Source organism: Lycium ferocissimum, chromosome 3 (genome assembly GCF_029784015.1).
Source record: "Lycium ferocissimum isolate CSIRO_LF1 chromosome 3, AGI_CSIRO_Lferr_CH_V1, whole genome shotgun sequence".
NCBI lineage: Eukaryota > Viridiplantae > Streptophyta > Magnoliopsida > Solanales > Solanaceae > Lycium > Lycium ferocissimum.
The window spans coordinates 18749584-18758853 of NC_081344.1; the positions used below are offsets into that span (position 1 = coordinate 18749584).

At 31.5% G+C, this 9270-nt stretch overlaps 1 pseudogene; it reads left to right on the forward strand.

Moving 5' to 3' along the window:
* Nucleotides 1-979: 979 nt before the first annotated feature.
* Nucleotides 980-4621, forward strand: LOC132051004 (putative wall-associated receptor kinase-like 16; annotated as a pseudogene).
* Nucleotides 4622-9270: the final 4649 nt, after the last annotated feature.

Sequence of the window (9270 nt, forward strand, 5' to 3'; positions counted from 1 at the left end):
CGACACTTTTAAAATGTGATACAAGTTTTTTTTCTCTCATATATATCGTACCTAGTCAAACACACTCATATAAAATGTTATAGAGAGAATAGTAGCTATACAATGAATACTGTGAAATTAATTAGGAAAAGGGCCAAATATACCTTATACTGTTTGGCATCTGAAAGTGCGAGCACTTAGCATGATCTGTGAAAGAATCAAACAAGAGGTGTACATAAGAGATAAAAGTAAGAAGAGGAGAAAGGAAAGTAGGAAGGGAAGACAGTGGATAGATAGCCTTTATCAATCAAGTAGTTAGTGTTACTTATTTGTTTACATATATTCTAAGACTATAGGGATGCCTCAGTCTTAGTAGCAATATAGGAAATTTGTATTTTGTTGTCCGGTGATCAATACTAATCTTTCTTTTCACCAGAAAAACAAAAATACCTTATACTATGAGAAATGATTTAAATAAACCCCTTATTATACTTTCAGTCCAAATATACCCCTGTCGTTATATTATTGGTTCAAATATACTCTCTTCCGTTAAAGTTGTTCAAGGTGGGCATCCAATCTTACATGGCACTGACATTTGATAAGGTGGATGTCACGTGGCATGCCACCTCAGCACCCCTAACTCATTTTACCTGTCCTTTCTATTTGTTTTTCCGCCACTAAAATTTCCTCCCCTTCCACCATCATTGCCACCATTACCGCTGAATATCTTCATATAGCTTGCGTTGTTGCGTGGGGAAAGGAATGGACTTGTGCATGAGTAGAGAGTAACTTTCAAGACTCTGTGTCTAATCAGCTCACGAGTCAAGCCCTTTAACCAGTCGTTACGGCAGGACTCAATTTTGTGACCCTAAATACTCTTTGCATTTTACTTATTAATATGATGGAAATTGATAAGCTGTTACTCGAACAACTAGAGTTAGCATCATTTTGGAAACTCAACAAAATGGTTCAGCTTCCTCACAAAATTGCATGTTTTTATGTTTGTGGACTAATATTTACATCAGCCACTGCCCAAACTACCACTAACACAACCAAATTAATGCCAACGCCGCACACCATCACTAAAGGTGCCAATATCACAAAACCAGGATGTCCTAAGCAGTGTGGGAACGTTACGGTTCCATACCCGTTTGGTATTGGCACAGGATCTGGTTGCGCCATTAATTCGGGTTTTGAGTTATGTTGCAACATTTCTAATGATGGTTCTGAAAAACTCCTCATAGGAAACATTGAGGTCTATGACATATCCGACGCTGAGGTGCGCATCTCCAGTTGCATAGATCGGAGATGTTACAACTCTGCCGGAGATGTCCTTTTGGACGAGCCCGCTTGGAATAATTTTTCACCACCAACACCATATAGTTTCTCTGCGCTGAACATGTTTACTGCTGTTGGTTGTGAGGCTGCTACCATGACGGCATTTAACTTTGATTATGGTTGCAACCCCCGCTATATCAGCCAGGGCGATGTGGTGGAAGGAGAATGTACGGGCAAAGGCTGCTGCCAGGTACAAATACCCAAGGGCTTGAAATACTATAGCATAACCATGTCTACCACAAGAAATTACAATGTTTCTTCTTTTTATCAATGCGGGTATGCATTTTTGGCCGAGGCAAAGCGCTTCCATTTCAGAGGGCTAAAGGACCTGAGTGATCCTAATTTTAAAGAGAGGACTAAAGCCAGTGTGCCCATTGTGCTCGATTGGGCCATTGGAAATCTTACGTGCATTGAAGCACAGACGAGTGAGGATTATGCTTGCGCAGCAAAACAAATGAGTGTGTTGATTCGTACATTCTTGGCCTTGGCGGCTACAGGTGCAGTTGTAATGAAGGTTATGAAGGCAATCCTTATCTCAGTCCGGGGTGCCAAGGTACGTAGGATAATTTCAACTTGCTTGTAGTGCACTTTACTTGCGCCCTCTCTATCTTTGTATATATACTAAGACTAGCATAGTAGCGTTGATTTTTTTTTTGTCCCTTCTTGTGGCGGTTAGATGAATAGTGATGCAAGAAGAGATATAGAGCATTTACAGTCAAACCTCTTTATAACAACATTGTCTCTCTAAAATAATTTTTGAATGCTACATATAGCGAAGTATTGTTATAGAGTGAACATGATATAATATACTTACTTAACATGAAAAATAGGTTATTGAGATGTGCTCGATCGATCTGGCTATAGTTTCGAACCTCTGAGTATATTTGCAACTACTAAACTAAAATGTCATAAAGTGTCAATTATCAATATGCTCGATCGATCTGGCTATAGTTTCGAACCTCTGAGTATATTTGCAACTACTAAACTAAAATGTCATAAAATGTCAATTATCAATATGTTATGTTAAATTCATATTATTACTCCGTATTTAAGAATAATATAGTTTTATAAATAATCTGAATAGATAATTTAATCTAAATATATTACTCCCTTCATTTTAATTTGTTTGTCAGGTTTTGACTTGACACAAAGTTTAAGATAGTAAAAAAGTCTTTTGACGGTCTTAAATGGAAAGTTGGAATTAGAGAGTTGTTGAAAAGGAAAAGAGGCATTCTTTTTTAAACGAACTAAAAAGAAAAGTAAGACAAACAAATTAAAATGGAGGGAGTATTTATTTAAAAATATCACAATGTAAACTCTTGTTAAATACTAGTGGACTAATACGACAATCAATATATTTGGTTTTGCCAGATATTGATGAATGTGCAGATCCAAGCACCAACTTGTGTGAAATGAACTGCACAAACACCCCGGGAAGTTATAATTGTTCTTGTCCTAATGGATATACTGATGATGGCAAAAAGGATAGTCGTGGTTGTATTGCTTCGTACTCTGAGTTTCCATGGATCAAGTTCTCTATAGGTAAATATCTTGGAAGACTTTCACGACCAAATTAAGATACTAGTATTACTTTACCATGCTAGAAAATGACTAATTAGGAAGTATGACGTTCTCTTTTACTGCATGGTGCATATCACTAATTATTTTTTCACCTCATTTCAAACTATTTTTGCAAGCTTTTCTTATTTAATTGACATTTTAGTTTTAGATGTTTTCTTTTATACAACACAAAATATGTGGCAGAGAAGTATTTTATTTTCCCTTAAAATTAATGTTTTGTATATTACGAAATAAAAGAAACGTATTTATTCATTTGGTCTATGATACAAAACTTTCTTTTATGTGTTTGAAACAGCCACTCGAAAATCAATTTGTTAGCATACACACACTCAATAGCAAAATGTAATGAGCACATTCCTGTACATTTGAGTTGAAATAGACAATAAATGTTTAATTCCACTAATTACACAGGTATGGGAGTCGGCTTTATGTCCCTAGCGATTGTGATAACTTGGCTTTATTTCAGCATCAAGAAAAGAAAATTGATTAAAGTCAGAGATAAATTCTTCCAGCAAAATGGTGGTTTATTATTGAAACACAGAATCTCCACTAACGAGGGTGGTGTGGAAGCCAAAAAAGTTTTTACTGCTGAGGAGCTCAAGAAAGCTACAAACAATTATGCCAATGATAGAATTATCGGTCGTGGTGCCAATGGGATTGTATACAAAGGCTTGTTGTCTGATAAACGCATAGTTGCTATTAAAAGATCTAAAATTGTGGACGAGAGTCAAATAGAGCAATTTGTAAATGAGGTGCTTATTCTTACTCAAGTCATGAACCATCGGAATGTGGTGAGGCTCTTCGGGTGTTGTTTAGAAGTTGAAGTTCCTTTGTTGGTGTATGAGTATGTCTCTGAAGGAACTCTTTACGAGCACATTCACAATCAACATGAAAAGTCACCTTGGTTATCTTGGCAAAACCGTTTGAGAATTGCGACAGAGATAGCAAGTGCACTTGCTTACCTTCATTCATTTGTATCCATGCCTATAATTCACAGAGACATCAAGTCTGCCAACATATTGTTAGACAATGATTACATAGCTAAAGTGGCAGATTTTGGAGCTTCAAGGTTAATTCCTTTGAATCAAACACATGTGGCTACATTAGTTCAAGGGACGTTAGGGTACTTGGATCCTGAATATTTCAGCACAAGTCGACTGACGGAGAAAAGTGACGTTTATAGCTTTGGAGTCGTTCTAGCCGAACTTTTGACGGGGTTGAAACCTATCATTAGAGCTAGAAACGAAGTGGACATGAATTTGGCCGATTTTTTTGTTTTGTCCATGAATAAGAATCTCTTGTTTCAAATTCTTGATCGTCGTGTTTTGCGAGAAGGGAGTCTTGATCAACTTCAAACGGTAGCTGAGCTTGTGAAGAACTGCCTTCGCTCGCATGGAGAAGATAGGCCTACAATGAAGGAAGTGGCTGGTGAACTTGAAGGTATGAGGAAATTAACTAGGAACCCTTGGTTGAATCAACATGGACATGAAGAGAATGAGGACGAATCATCAGATCTTTACACGATTCCAATTAACTCTAGGTAATTTAGATTCGTCCAGTCCGGAAAATAGAATTCGGATAGCTCTCATGTATTAATGTTGAATCCTATTGATAGTCCAAGTTGGTCCAAATTCTAGGCGACTAATAATGATATAAGATTTTATGTTACTTTCCCCGTCCCTCTGTTTTTTTCATAATGAATGTATTAATGTAAGTTTCTTTCCTTTCATTTTTTGTTTTTCTTTTGTTCTCAGGGGTTTTCTTTTTGTTATTCTTCTTTTTAGTGTTGGAGGAATGTAAAATAGAATACGTTCAAACATGAAAATTAAGCACTTGGGCTTGGATGAACGTAAACGTCCCCCCTAAATTTAATTTAATTTAATTTAGATTAGCTCTATGCCTTTTGGATGTTTAAAGTGAGTGTTATTAAGACTTCTTGTCTTGGGCCTTTTAACACTACATCAAAACCTAAGTATGCCTTTGTGAAAGCTGTGAAAAAGGAAGTTCCGTGTCAAGCTTTTTTAGGACATAGGTTGCAGAATGATAAGTAACTTAATCACTATGCTTTATTCAGGGCTGGTGATGCAAAAGATGTTCTTGAGCCTACTCTAAGCCATTTCTTACTTAGAATATAAAATGTCCACTGACAACAAGTAGAAATTAATGCCTGTTTTGAAGTGGGAACAATTACAAGATAAATTCAACCTTGTGTAGAACCACGAATGAGCTTGGATAATGCTAGCTAATTAACTACCAGTAGCGGTGTACAAAGAAAACCCATAAACCGCACCAAACCGATAATCCAAATCAAACCGAGAAAAAAATCCGATTAGTATTTGATTTGACTTGGTTTGGTATTGGAAAAAAAACCCGAGCCTAATTGGTTTGGTTTGATTTTAACTAAAAATAGTCAAACTGAACCAAACCAACCCGACATTACATGTATACAAATTTTTAATATGCTTTACACATAAAAGGTTTACTTATAATGTAATTTATAAATATTTCTTATGTTTTTTCATAGTTTTTCTCTTTTAACATCTTATTTCAAGCTTGGATTTAGAATTTTGAATGTTCAAATAAGTTTTATAATCGCCCATAAATGTTATTAACTCAAATAAAGTCCAAACCAAACCAAACCAAATAAATACTAATGGTTTAACAAAAGTAATTCAGTCCTAATTAACACTAGGAATGATCATAATGTTGGATATCTATTATTTAGTTTGCATTGTTAATTCAGACAATAAAAATACATAACTTAATTTTTTTGTTTCATCTAATTAATAATTATTAGCCGTACTTATTTTAGCATGATTAGTATTTTTAGATGATGATCAGTTTCATTAGCCTTATTAATTGGCAATATTTATGTTATGCTATTTTATTTTTTTATTTTTGTTGAATATTTTATTACAATGTCATCCCTCATTTCATATTTTTGTTATTTTCTTAAGAAACACCGTAATTTTATAGTTGTATCTTACTAGGACTAAAAAAATATTGAAGTAAAAGTTATATTTTATATGAAGATTTTTACAGGAAAAAAAAACGAAAAATCCGAAAAAAAACGAAAAAGTCAAAAAATCCGACTTTAATAATTTGGTTTGATTTATCGATTTAAAAACCCGACATAATTGATCTGATTTGATATTTAAAAAGCCCGAACCAACCTGTCCATGTACACCCCTAACTACCGGTCCTTGTTTACAACAATTAAAGCCTTCACACATCGTTAGTTGTGTTCAATTTTAGTTAGATTATGATTTTAAGCTGATAAAACATTGTTCTTTGCACCTTTTAATTGGGCTACAATATTGGTGAAAATGTCTTATAAATGTCTCATGGCATTTGTCAGCTGATCAGCTGTTATGATAGTTACTAATTACTCCATTAGTCAATCCCAAAAAGAATAATATCTTTCTAAATTAAGTTATAATAATTTATTTTTAAAATACCTATTTTACCTTTAATGAGATGAATTATGACCGCACAAATATCTATAACTTAATTTAGTTCGCAAATTCATAAATCTTTCTATCTTTCTTAAACTTTGTGTCCAGTTAAACACCATCACATAATATTTGGACGGAGGAAGTAAAAGGTTGTGAAATATTTAGATGGTTAACTTATACTCCCTCTATTTCAATTTGTTTGAACCCATTTGATTTGTACGACATTTAAGAAAGAAGACTTTTGAAACTTGTGGTTAAAATAAGCCTTGAAAATTTGTGTTTCAAATCATTCATAAAGCAAATTTGTTTCCAAATTAGGAAAGAGATCATTCATTTTGGCACGGACTAAAAAGGAAATATGTTCAAACAAATTGAAACAGAGGGAGTATGACTATGAAACAGTACACCTATAAATTAAAGCGGCAAGAAGCCAAGAAGTCCTTGAACTGCCATTATATCTTCGAACATGTATAAGGTGATAAGAACTTGTACCTAGTGACTTAACATAATCTATCTCTCTATATAATACTAGCGGTCAAACACTTCCGGATTATAGTGTATCTATGTATATGTAGTTGTGTTTAGATAATAATAATAATAATATATATATATATATATATATATATATATATATATATATATGTTCAAAATACGATATATATATATATATATATATGTTCAAAATACGATTAATTTAACATTGTAGTTTGCTCGTATCTAAAACTTTATTTTATTCGTGTTTGCTACGAAAATTTATTAATACCTTTTAAAAGAGAAGACTTGTTTAAAAAGAAACTATTTTCCTCTCTTTCATAAAAACAATAGAATATTTGAATATCAATACTTTCAATTTTAATTCGATTAATTTAACGGTGTAAAATACTTATTATTTTTTATCAAATTTTGATTTAGATAATTCTAATTCAAATTATTAAATTAATTTTACATGTTTAAAATGAAACAAAGTAGAAATTAATTTTTTCCTTATTCTAAAGAGTCCATTATTATTGATTTAATTGTTTGATTTTCTAAGCATTTGTTTTTTAACATTGTTTGTTTTATTAATATGGGATTCACATTTTTTTTAATATTGCTTGATTCTGTTAATATGGGGTCCACTTTTTTTTCCCGTGAGTTTGGATGTGGTTAGTTCCACTTTTTTTTCTTCCTTTTTTTTTTTTTAAAGGGACAACGGACGATGAAACATGGGTCTAAACCCATGCTTTATATAGTTTCTTCTTTTTTTATTTTTATTTTTTATATTGCTTGGTGTCGTTTAGTATAGGGCCACCCTTTTGGACATTATTAGTTTGTATTATATTTATGTATATAATATATATATATATATATATATATATATATATATATATATATATATATATATATACACACACTATGTTCAAAACACGATTGATATAACATTGTAATTTGTGCTTCGTATCTAAAACTTTATTATATTAGTGTTTCTAAAGAATACAAAGTACGCACTTTTTTTTTTTGACATTGTTTATTTTTTTAATATGGGATTCACTTTTTTTATTATATATATTGCTTGATTTTGTCAATATGGATACTATGTTCAAAACACGATTAATATAACATTGTAGTTTGTACTCCGTATTTAAAACTTTATTATATTAGTGTTTGCTACAAATACGCATGGTGTTTAATATGGGGCCCACAATTATTTTCACATTTATTAGAGTAAGAAAAAAATGAAAAAGTCATTAAATTCTATCTTATTTTAATATATAAGTATTTTAAGTATGTTACCGTACAATAATTTCATTTGCTCCCACTAATGGATTGATACGCACGCGGTAATGAATCCATTATTATTGACTTAATGAGATACTTTGGAAATTACATGAATATTGTTTGATTTTTTAATATGGGGTGCATTTTTTTTGACATTATTAATTTGCATTATTTTTAATATATATATATATATATATATATATATATATATATATATATATATATATATATATATATATATACTATGTTCAAAACACGATTAATATAACATTGTAGTTTGTCTCCGTATCTAAAACTTTATTATATTAGTGTTTACTACGAATACAAAGTCTTTTTTGACATTATTTTTTTTTGAATATGGGGTTCAATTTTTTTTTTTTTTGATATTCGATTTTGTTAATATGGGGTCTACTTTTTTACCGTGAGTTTGGAGATGGTGGGTTCCACTTTTTTTTTTTTTATATATTGCTTGATGCTTTAGTATGGGGTCAATATGTATGAGGCCCACAATTTTTTTTTTTTTACAATTTTTTTTTATGGGCCTCAATTTTTATTTTTATTTTATATATACTATGTTCAAAACATGATTGATATAACATTGTAATTTGTGCTCCGTATATAAAACTTTATTATATTAGTGTTTGCTAAGAATACAAAGTATGCACTTTTTTTTTTTTGACATTGTTTATTTTTTTAATATGGGATTCATTTTTTTTTATATATTGCTTGATTTTGTCAATATGGGATACTATGTTCAAAACACGATTAATATAACATTGTGGTTTGTGCTCCGTATTTAAAACTTTATTATATTAGTATTTGCTATGAATACGCATCGTGTTTAATACGGGGCCCGCATTTATTTTTATTTTTATATTAGTTGTTTTATTGTTCAAAACACGATTAATATAACATTGTAGTTTGTGCTCCGTATTTAAAATTTTATTATATTTGTGTTTGCTACGAAATCGCACGTGGCAATGAATCTATCATTATCGACTTAATGAGATACTTTGAAAATTACGATATTATATTAGTGTTTGCTAAGAATACAAAGTCGTACTTTTTTTTTGACATTGTTTATTTTTTTAATATGGGATTCATTTTTTTTTATATATTGCTTGATTTTGTCAATATGGGATACTATGTTCAAAACACG